Source organism: Lepidochelys kempii, chromosome 9 (genome assembly GCF_965140265.1).
Source record: "Lepidochelys kempii isolate rLepKem1 chromosome 9, rLepKem1.hap2, whole genome shotgun sequence".
Taxonomy (NCBI): domain Eukaryota; kingdom Metazoa; phylum Chordata; order Testudines; family Cheloniidae; genus Lepidochelys; species Lepidochelys kempii.
The window spans coordinates 68298110-68310602 of NC_133264.1; positions in this window are offsets into that span (position 1 = coordinate 68298110).

A 12493-nucleotide genomic window follows, 5' to 3' on the forward strand; every position below is an offset into this window, starting at 1 on the left:
CAGTGAGGGCCTCGTCTTGAAAGCACAGTCAGGCAATGCTATAAATTGTTGATTTTTGGAAGGAGGAACTTTATATGTAAACTCTTCTGTAGCAGGGATGATTTAATTCTCCTTCTGCTTAACTTTGGAGGGGAAAAAATTTACACACCTGGCTACCAACAAGTACAAGCACATCATGGCTGATAGGAGAAAATATTACATTTGTGTGTGGATGTGACATTTAACCAGTACTGAATTTGTGTCTGAATTCAGCCTCTCTGAAGGTACTTGGGATCACTCAGAAAGGGACCTTAAAAATCACATTTCTGATAGTTACACATTTGAGTATCAAATTTGACTTGAATAGGAAATTTTGCCTGAACAGTCATTGCAGAACAGTACCCAAAATATATAAACATAATGACAACTTTCTCTTACAGGTAGTGGAATATGTATAGTGGAATTGGAGGGGAATAACAAACGAAACTGAAACATGCCATAGACAAACAAGGCAATAAAAGATTAGCAACAGAACATACTGGTTAGATATAGAGGATTGGCTCATATAAATTTGGAGGTGATTGCATTATACTCAAGCAGGGAATAATTCACCACTTGGAGTTGAATGACTTTTGTAGTAGTTTGTCTATTAAAGGAAAATGTTTTCAGATGGAAAGGAGGGAAAGGATGATGGCTTTTTAGTAGACACATGGGGATGGCACTTAGGTGGTATGACTTACTGGATCTGTCACGTTTTCTTGATCAAATCACTTAATGTCCTGTGCCTCTCTCATCATAGTAAAATGGGGATGATATTAATCTACTAGTTGTGGGTAAAATATAGTATTGCGAACCTACATGCAATATCTGGCACCTAGTTTATTACAGTGATGAGGATGGTAGAAATACCTAAGAGATAAAAAGAACAAAGCAGTTTAATTCAATGAGAGATTAAGTGGAATTGTGAAATGATTCTACAACATGCCATATCAGTGTCACCAGCACAGCTTATAGGGTGTGCACTGATCTCACTTTAGCTATATATTAGAGTTTTGACCTGTATTTCCTAGACCAAATGCTTGATTAGTTTTCTAAGAGTCACAAAACAAACTCAATATTGTATGACAAAAACAACAAACAAATACTGGTGATGTCCTTTTAGTAAGCTTGCACTAGCTTTTTCAAACTTTCCTTTCCTTTCCTCTTGAATATGTGCCAGTGTTTCATTGGCTTTTCTTTGAATCATGAACTAGAGCAGTGTTGCACTAGGTTTTACAATCTATCATGGAGGTAGGCTTGTTCAGGAGAGGCCTTTTAAAATCAGAGTTCATTACTATACTATCTCATAACAAACTGTGGTTGCTATGTGATAAGCTTGGTTACTGCACAGTAAAATAAAACTGCCATCGTGCCAATATAGGTTCAAATGAAAAGGATAGTAATATGATGAAGGCTACCTTCCAAGAATTTAGGGCTACCTTCCAAGAAAACTGCCAGATAAATATTTGACTATGAGAAGTTCAACACTGAATTAGACAAAAATCTTATGCATCCTTATGATTGCTTAGGAATTTCTGCAGCACTGAAATCTGTTACATGTGTAGTGTCCAACATTTGAGCCTGAGGGACTAACAGGTTAGTTCAGAAATGTCAAGAAGCCATAGTCAATAGTCTCAGGCACATGGCCTGCTGCCATTCATGCTATGGAAAAGGAGCAGAAATCACAAGGAAAGGGATTCCTGTGTGGACCGGCATTTCCCTGTAGGTGCATAGCCAGATTCTACATCAACCCATGGTTTCCCCTTCTTGTCCCTTTTTGCTAGGGGCTGTGTCTGGAGGTTGATGCAATCTGACTATCCTCTGATGGCATAAGATCCCCAGGGATTGTTGCCAGCTTTCATCGTTATTGGGATTGGCGCAGAGAGTTGGGGAATTGTAGTTTGTTGTCTTTTTTTCAGCTCTTCCTTGAGAAGGAAAGGAACCATCTTTTTGATGAGAGTTCCCCGCAGACTGCAGTAGCTGAGCTCTTATCCTGGTCTCTTTCCAGCATGTCAAGAAAAGAAGCCAGGTAGTACCCAGAGCTAGTCTTCATTTTTTCAAGACAGCAAGTATCCATAAAGGGAGCTACTGTGCAGCAGCAAGTATCCATAAAGGGAGCTACTGTGCAGCTGCAGTAGGGAAGTGGCAGGAAAAAAATGCTCCTGGGTCTCATGAGAGCTGCTCGTGTGGATGCACCCCAGATATTATGCTTTAAATTCATATTTTAATACAAAGTTTCTTAACACAGTTGTCCTTGCGTAGGACACTCCTGATCTAGATGTTTCCAGCATCTAAGTGGAACTTTGAGTGCTCTGAACTTCTCAGCCAACCACGTATACAAAAATTAAAATCAAGTACTTAGCCACCCATAGAACTGTCCATACACCAGTAACAGCTAACTTCCTGCATTAAAACTCCACCCAGAATCCAACCTTGTTATCCCCAATTCAGGAACCTACCACCTCCCCTGCATGCCCAAGACAGAGATTTGGACTTTGCAGGATGACCTATGCAGATAGATTCCCCACTGTTCAGGTTCTTTGGACCAACCCTGCTGGTGCTGGAACACATCCCTGGATGTTAATGTAGTACAGTCCCGAACAGGGCATCATTTTGCAGGACTTGGATTCAGTCCTGAACAGCCCTGAAAATTGAATGTGCACCATAATACCTGGTCAGTTTCACATGAGGGGTTGATGCTATGGGGGTTGGACTAGATGACCTTCTGGGGTCCCTTCCAACCCTGATATTCTATGATTCTATGATTCTATTTTCATTGGTGTCAGCTGAAGTTTTGTGTCTGGAGTCTGATGCCAGCAGGATGGAACTTGTGTAGTGTAATGGAAATTGACATGTTAGGAGTACTAGTCCTTAGGAATTTGAGATTTTTTACAGCATGAAAAATTGTGCAGTTATACATTGCTCAAGCTGTGCTTTTTCATGTAGCCTCTCATTTGCTCATCTTGATAACTTGTAAAATATTCTTCTACAAATATTGCATTAACATTGCATTATTGCATTATTGTGGCTTCCCAATGCCAGTCAGCTTCCAATAAATAAGAGCTTTGGGCTTAAATCATGGCTCTTCAGAGGACATTGCTCCTGTATTCTATAGCAATGTTTGTAAACTTAATGAATATAACTTTGAGTTGATCCCCAGTTCTTGTTTTGTGTGTTGGGGGGGTGGGCTGGGGGGGGGTCTTACCCATGTTAGTCATCAGTTAACTTCTACATCCAAAATAGTGGTAGATCTCTTGATCATCTTAGGGCTTCACTTTCCAGCTAGGGAAACTGCATCCATGTGTCAGGGAAGCATGTACTGTGACAAGTTTTTTCTGGTCATACTCAGAATTCTGACACAGGAAACTGATGAAAAAATATATTAAAAACATAACTAATTTCTCCATATTTATTGCACCCCTTTTTCTGTTCCTCCACATACAGAGGGTAAGCCATGGAATCTATATAGAAATCTGTACATGGTCTCTTGCTTCCACCTTTGCTTTGCAGCATTTATTTCACTGTTACCTCTGTGCACAGCAACACAGTCAGGTTAGGACCCCACAGCAAAGGTGTAGCAGAGGAGCTAATGAATTAGGCATTGTGTGGATCTATATACCTAAATGTTCCCATGTTAGGGTCATTGTGGTACCCACCACTGCCTGGGTTGTACTTGTAATAATATTTTGCACATGTAATCGGCTATGTAATTGCTGTATAGATTTTAACACATCACATCCCAGTTGTGCGGTTTTATGCTTATTGTAGAGGCTAAAGAAACTGCCCAATCATTTCACACTTCTGTCTCAATGGACAGGTAACAGTCAGAGTGCCTGCATAGCCAGCTTTGCACTTGGCAAATTTTTGGTGGAAAGCCTGTGCCTTATGGCTTGGCACAGGAGTGAGGATGGCTAGGCAGCATTTGGCTTTTCTAGGAGGCTTTTTGTGAAGATGGAAAAGAACACACTTCCATAAAAGTGGTTATTACTTTAAAAATGTAGTAAATCCACAGCTCTCCTACAACTCTGAATCATTGGAGACAGGTTGGAGCTTCAGTACTGGATTCGCTTCTCTTGAGCCTATTGTTCAAACAGTCTTTTGTAATAGAAAACAAAAGTAGAAATTTTTTTAAATGTATCTGCAGGGACACTTTGGAGGAATGACTCCAAAATGAGTTAGTTTCATTCTTTCCACAGGACCCAGCAATGAGCCTGTGGTGAAGTCTAACACTCTCTTCAAATAACTGCACAGCACCTGCATTTAACAGCCTGTCGCATGGTAGGCACACCTCGTCCTCCTAAGGGATGGGTCGGGGTAGTGACACCACTGTGGTTACAGTCTATTGGTCTATCCGTAGGCTGAGAGCAGCACAGCTCAGAGGCTGGGATCAGTATGGCGGCCCTCAAGTGCAGGGCTGTTTGGCCTAGTGGCCAGAATCTATGCAGCTGCCTTTGGGGTCAGGGCAGCGCAGTCTAGTGGCCAAAGCCAGGGAAGTGGACCGCCACCTAGGGGTGAGTGGCAGCCGGGTAGGGGGACCCAGGCCCTCCTTCTCCACCAACCCCCAGGCCAGGGCTCTATCAGTGATGGGGGTGGTCATCACCCAGTTAGCAGGGAATCCTACCGTGACACGCTGACCTTACTCAGGTGGTAGATACCACTCCCCCCACCTCCCTGGGCCACTTCCTACTACATCTCGTGAAGTAACCATCCATACAATATCAGGTCTCCAGGTTCTCTAGCGGGTAGAGACTGGGAGTGGCTAAGTCATTATGCAAGGTAGCCTATTTCCCCTTGTTTTTTCCTACCCCCCCCCCAGACGTTCTGGTTTAACTTGGATTTAAACTTGGAGAGTGGTCAGTTTGGATGAGCTATTGCCAGCAGGAGAGTGAGTTTGTGTGTGTGTGTGTGTGTCCCCGGGAAAAAAAAAAGGGGGGGGGAGAAAGCCTGGATTTGTGCTGGACATGGCCCACCTTGATTACCATGCACATTGTAGGGAGAGTGGTCACTTTGGATGAGCTATTACCAGCAGGAGAGTGAGTTTGTGTGTGTATGGGGGTGGGGGAGGAGAAAACGTGAATTTGTGCTGGAAATGGCCCACCTTGATTATCATGCACATTGTAGGGAGAGTGGTCACTTTGGATGAGCTATTACCAGCAGGAGAGTGAGTTTGTGTGTGTGTTTTTTGGAGGGGGGTGAGGGGGTGAGAGAACCTGGATTTGTGCAGGAAACAGCCCAACTTGATTATCATGCACATTGTAGGGAGAGTGGTCACTTTGGATGGGCTATTACCAGCAGGAGAGTGAATTTGTGTGTGGGGGGGTGGAGGGTGAGAAAACCTGGATTTGAGCTGGAAATGGCCCAACTTGATGATCACTTTAGATAAGCTATTACCAGCAGGACAGTGGGGTGGGAGGAGGTATTGTTTCATATTCTCTGTGTGTATATAAAGTCTGCTGCAGTTTCCACGGTATGCATCCGATGAAGTGAGCTGTAGCTCACGAAAGCTCATGCTCAAATAAATTGGTTAGTTTCTAAGGTGCCACAAGTACTCCTTTTCTTTATATCATCTATGTGATACTTTTTGCTTTTGTTATACAATAGTGCCTTTCTAAGCTACTTTCTTACCATCCATGTCAAATCACGCATTGTTCTCAGAACTAAATTAATGTTCCCTTTTTTAAACTTCGCACTTACACTAAAACCCTATTTTGTAATTAAGGTCAGTTATTCAATTTTCTAGTTGCTTGTTAGTTACTCCTGCAATGTTTTGAAACAAAACTTAACTTCAGTTATGTAACTGTAGAACACCACTGAGGTCTATAGGGTTGACTGTATATAATGGAGGTCCAAATCTGGCTCTCTTTGCCCCACCCCCGGCCAATAGTGTGACCTCACGATTCCTTTGAATGTTTCTGTCTTTAACTCTTTAACTTCCATTCTTGAAAGGCAATTTCACTCACCAGTAAGTTTGATATATTTTTTTTTTCCATATTGGTTTCATGCAAAACTCTCCCAATGTGACTCCCTTGTGTCTCTTACAGGAAATCAATTTTCCTCAACATGGATTAGATAGTGCACATAATGTTCTAGTCCAGCAAAATATTTACTTATCCATCAGTCATGACTGACTGTCTTTTGAGCAATAAAACCTCAGTACATGTGCAGAATTTCTGGGGGGAAAATACAGAACAAGTCCTGCTGTGCAAATAGATCAGCATCATAGGATGGTGTATGCATAACTGATTAATAATGGCTTTGAAGAATGCGATGTATATTTGAGCTATTTTTTATTCCTTTTAAATGTCAGCTCAAAGGTATTTAGTTACATACTTTAATGAAATTAGACCATCCTAATTTAAGTTTAAATGTCCAAATGAATGAGAAATCTACAGTCCAATAGCAAATTCCCAAATTTGGGTCATAATGGAATTACACTGACTTGAAATGAGTCTTATTAATTTTTTTGTCATTATTTGAGATTAAATTAGGCCCAGAAAACTTTCAGCATCTACATCGAAGGCAGTGAAATATATATAAGCACTGAGCATGAATTCAGGCCTTTTTCAATAGCTGAAAAGTTATACAGACACTCATAGTAAGCTAGTGACCAGATAGCTTGCAAAGGTAAGATCTACCTTCCTGGAACATACACAATCAATAAAAGTCCAAGTTATTGATAGAAAAGGCAAGGAGCCACTATGCATTGACTATTTCTGAAAACATTAGGGAGTGACTAGCTCAACTTGACAAGTGTCCACTGCAACACTTTGTGAGAATGGAGAGATTTGCACAAGTGTGAAACTTTTTTGTAATTTGGATGTTCAGCTTGTTTGTTATACATGGTTCTGTGAAGAGACCCGAAAATAGGGAATGTTTCCATTTATAACCTCACATGATTCTTAACTCATCCCATAACTTTTATTTAATGAGTTAAAGAGAATTATCATTTCAGTAACACTCAGGGTCTATAGAGATTGTTTAAGCAGAAGTGAATGATGACCCCGAGTGGCCAGACTTTCCAGAGACAGGCCAGACCTCTTGATAAATTAGAGCAAGAAAGTGTCGTCTTTTCTCTGGCTCTTTTTTTCTCTTCCTCTTCCTGTCTTTGGTTTTTGAAGCCGAGCTATAATCATTCTCATTGGCATATTTTGAAGAGATATACAATAAAATAACCGGTTGTTACCCTTTTGTCCCTCAGCTAAATGCTTAAATCTCTCATTTCTTCTCAGATTTTTTGAGATTCAATCAGTATCCATTACAGTAACCTTGATTCTTCTTCGAGTGATTGTTCATTTCCATTCCAACCAGGTGTGTGCACGCCAGCCGGAAGATTTTTCCCTTAGCAGCGTCCGTAGGGTCAGCCTGGGCGCCCCCTGGAGTGGCGCCTTCATGGCGCCCAATATAGGGTTCTGCCGACCCTCCACCCCCCTCAGTTCCTTCTTACCGCTGGTGACAGCTAGCTGGAACTTTGCTCGCTCCTTATAGCAAGCACTTTAGCATTGTCTGATAGCATATCATGTGTATAGTTTTCTCAGTTAGTTAATAGTTTTTCCTTACAGTTAATTCCCGCCTCCCCCTCCCCCCCGCACCGCTGACCATGTTTCCCCTCATGGGGTATGCCTGGGTCTCCAGGGTTGAAGCTCTTGAGGCCCATGGCAAGTTTATGCCCAAGAGTGATCCTCACTCTACCTGCTTGTGGTGCCTTGGCGAGAGCCACCAGAAGGAGAAGTGCCACATCTGCAAAGGTTTCCTCCCCAGAACCCTTAAAGACCGGGAACAGAGACAAAAAATTCTGTTGATGGAGGCAGCATTGAGGCTACACTCCGACCTGGGACCCACTGAACTGGCACCAAGCACGTCCTCATTGGTGCACAGTGCTCCGGCACCAACGGCACACAAAACGGCCCCGACTAAGGCCCCCCGGCACCATCATAGCTTAGGCCATAAGAAGTTGGCCTCAGCACGGCACTGCTCTCCATCCCCAGTGCCGGTAAAGAAGAGGAGGCTGGTAAGGGGTCGATCACCCTTCTCGAAGGCTAAGGGATCTGCGGTATCCACTAACGTGTCGAGGCAGGCCGCCCCCTCCTTGCCTCCACCCAGGGTCTCATCAATTCCTGCCCCAGCCAGGATCCAGTTGAGTCCGAACCCTCCTACGTCCCCAGACAACCAAGGGGACATACAGCTACCATTGACGTTGGAGGTATTCGAGGCGGCCACAGACCTGATGCTCCTCCCGGTGCCATCTTCCCCACAGAGGAGGGACAAGTCGCTGGATCCAGGAGACTGGTATGCCACCCTCGACTTGAAGGACGCGTATTCTTACATCACAATAGTCCCACATCACAGACGCTACCTAAGATTCGTGGTGAGCAGTGGCCACTATCAGTCTGCCGTCCTCCCATTCGGACTGTTGACAGCTCCCCGAGTATTCACAAAATGCATGGCAGTCATCGTGGTGGTCCTGCGCAAGCGCCAGATACAGGTTTTTCCTTACTGCAATGACTGGCTGATCAAGGGATGCTCAAGAGTCCAAGTGGAGGGTCAGGTCGAATTCATAAGAAGGACCTTCCTCGAATTAGTTCTTCTCCTAAACGAGGCCAAATCTACTCTATCCTTGGTGCAGAGGATAGAGTTTATAGGTGTGGTCCTAGACTCGGTTCAAGCCAGGGTGTACCTCCCGGAAACCAGGTTTTGCTCACTAGGGGACATCATACGGGGCCTCACACAGTTCCCCATGACCACAGCAAGAAACTGCCTAAACCTGCTGGGTCACATGGCTATGTGCACTTACGTGGTACAGCACGCCAGACTCAGACTGCATTCCAGTCTAGGCTGGCTTCAGTGTATTGGCCAGCCTGAGACGCTCTGGACAGCATCATAACCCTGCCCTGCCCAGTGTTGGACTCCCTCTTATGGTGGCTCAATCCACGAGTGGTTTGTGCGGGAATGCCCTTTGCCAGCCCTCAGCCCTCTCTCACATTGGTGACAAACACCTCGGATCTGTGCTGGGGAGCTCATCTAGGGGACCTCAGGACTCAAGGCCTCTGGTCTCAGGTGGACCTCACTCTGCACATCAATGTCAGAGAGCTGAGAGCAGTGCGCCTGGCATACCACACTTTCAAAACCCACATAGCAGGCAGGTGCGTATCAGTTCTCACGGGCAACACCTCAGCAATGCTCTATATCAACAAATGCGGGGGGGTGTACGCTCCTCTCCCCTGTGCCAGGAAGCCCTTACGCTGTGGGGCTTCTGCATAGAGCACTCAATCCACTTGCAGGCGTCATGCCTCCCAGGTGTGCAGAAGGAGCTGGTGGACAGTCTCAGCCGGTCCTTCCATGGTCATGAGTTGTCCCTCCAGCCAGATGTGGTGAGCTCAATCTTCCATCTCTGGGGCTCTCCCCAAATAGACCTGTTTGCCATTCGCGGCAACAAGAAATGTCAGCTATTCTGCTCCCTCATGAGTCACAGCCCGGGGTCCATCATGGATGCGTTCCTCCTCCCATGGGGGGGCTGCCTGCTCTATGATTTTCCACCAATTCCACTGGTCCACAAGGTACTCTTCAAGATCCACGGAGACCAGGACCAAGTCACACTGATAGCACTGGCATGGCCGCGCCAGCACTGATTCACATCACTCCTGGGAATGTCCATAGAGGCACAGCTCACTTTACCGCTGGTCCCGGATCTGATCATGCAGGACCATGGCCAACTCTTGACACCTCCTGAATCTAGAGTCGCACCACCTCCTGGCCTGGATGCTCCACGGCTAAACACCACAGAGCTGTCCTGCTTGGACCAAGTTAGACAAGTCCTCCTTGGTAGTAGAAAGCCCTCCACTAGGGCAACGTACCTTGCCAAGTGGAAAAGGTTCTCTATCTGGGTGGAGCAACACAGCTGGCCACTGTTGCTCGCCCCTATACCGTTCATATTGGACTACCTCTTTCACTTAAAACAACTAGACCTGCCCTGTCATCAATAAGGATCCACTTAGCCGTCATCTCTGCCTTCCATCTGGGAACTGACGGCTTCTCGGTCTTTGCAAACCCTTTAGTCAGTCTTTTCCTCAAGGGCCTTCCCGCAGACACGTCAGCCTGTCCCAGCCTGGGACCTTAATCTAGTCCTCTCCAGATTTACGGGCCCTCCTTTCGAACCACTGATGTGCTCCCTGCTCTATCTCTCATACAAGGTCATGTTCCTCATGGCAATCACCTCAGCTAGATGGGTATTGGCGCTCAAAGCCCTCACGTCCGAGCACCTTTACAGTTTTTCATAAGGACAAGGTCCAACTCAGACCTCACCCAGCCTTTCTCCCTAAGGTTGTCTCCCAGTTTCACATGGGCCAGGACATCTTCCTCCCAGTGTTTTATCCCAAGCCACACTCGTCTGATAGGGAGCACAGGCTGCACTCACTGGATGTACGTAGGGCCCTAGCCTTCTACATAGAGAGGACTAAGTCATTCCGGAAGTCTGTCCAACTCTTTGTGGCTGTGGCGGACAAAATGAAAGGTCTCCCTGTCTCTTCTCAGTACATCTCGTCGTGGATCACATCCTGCCTTCGGGAGCGTTACAACCTTGCGAGGGTGCCCGCCCCACCAATTACCGCCCACTCTACCAGGGCCCAGGCCTCCTCAGTGACATTCCTGGCACAAGTCCCCACCCAGGAAATCTGCAGGGCAGCTACATGGTCCTTGATACATACATTCACGACTCACTATGCAATTACACAACAGGCCAGAGATGATGCGGCCTTTGGACATGCTCCAATCAGTGCATGACTCCGACTCCACCTCCTGAGCTTTAGCTTGTGAGTTACCTGGTTGGAATGGACATGACCAATCACTCGAAGAAGAAAAAACGGTGACTCACTTTCTCGTAATTGTTCTTTGAGATGTGGTGTTCATTTCCATTCCAATAGCACCCTCCTACCCCTCTGTCGGAATAGCCAGCAAGAAGGAACTGAGGGGGTGGAGGGTCGGCAGGGCCCTATATTGGGCGCCATGAAGGTGCACTCCAGGGGGCGCCCAGGCCGACCCTACGGACGCTGCTAAGGGAAAAATCTTCCGGCTGGTGTTCATGAGGCACTCGCACACCTGGTTGGAATGGACATGAACAACACATCTCAAAGAAAAACAGTTACAAGAAAGTGAGTCACCGTTTTATTTGTATTGCCTGTTTGTTAGAAAAATATAGTAGGCCCTAACCCTTCTATTTTCAGAGTTTTCCTTTTAGGGATGGAATTTTAAATGTTGAGGGTGATTTTTTTTTTTTTGACAGTGCAAAATAGTTATTTGCAGCTAGACACTGTATAGATAGATGCTATGCCAAAAAAAAAAAAAAAAAAATTCTGAACACTTCTCTGCCTCAACCTGCCATTCCAAATACTGACCTGAAGTAGAGCTCTGTGCAACTTGAAAATTGTCTCTTCCAGCAACAGAAGTTGGTCCATTAAAAGATATCACCTCATCTACCTTGGTTGTGTCATATCTTGGGACCAACAAATGCTGCTATAACAACACTGCAAATTCCAAATACTGTCAGTCATCCTGCCAAGCTGTGTAGTTCTTTCAATATGGACAAAAGCCTGATGCCGATCATATTACAATCAACAAACTCTTCTGACTTGTGGCCTGTATGATGATGACTACAATCAATGTCTCATTGCACCCTTTCTCTGGCATTTCTTTGTCAGTAAATGAGGCTAAATGGCATCAGAGAGAGCCCAATTTTCATTCATCACATTACTCTGATTTCTCCATATTCAAGGTTTGCATTGTGAAATAATGTAAATCATTCCTCTAGTGTATTGTTATATTTTGAAGTGTTATAGTCAAACAAGGATGAAAAATGAAATGTTAATTTTCTCTCTCAAATATATACCCTTCATTCCTCACAAGCAGGCTTGATGGCTTCTAAGATGTACTTTCCAATAATTTTATGCAACACAAGAAACACTGCAACATTAGTTGAATATTAACACAAAAATGCTTGCTGTTTTCAAGTGAAAATAAGGTGAAAAACTTTGAGGTTTTGCTAACACAAAGTGATTTGTAAATCACCATTAACTTTTAACTGAGAAGGAAGAAGGTCTGAGAGACGTGGGTTCAATTCCTCCTCTACCCAAGGGGGGAAAGGATTTAAAGAGGGGTGTTCTACCTCTCAGGAGCGTGTACTACCACGGGGCTATTCTGATGTGCGTACTGTCGATTCCTCCTGTTAAAGTTGTTCCAGTTTGGATAACTAAACAGTCAGTGGAGCAGGGGGACTGCACCCTTGATTTTTCACCTCCCAGTCATAACAAGGCTACAGAGTCAATCTTTCTTTCTGGCCCAATGATTCTTTAAGTATTTGCAGCTGCTCCACTATGGATATACACTTAGCCATTAGGCTAGAGAAAGAGAATGCGTCTACAGCCTGGTGGTTAGAGCACTTTCCTGAGTGGTGGGGGACTCCTGTTCAAATCTTATCTCCCCCTTT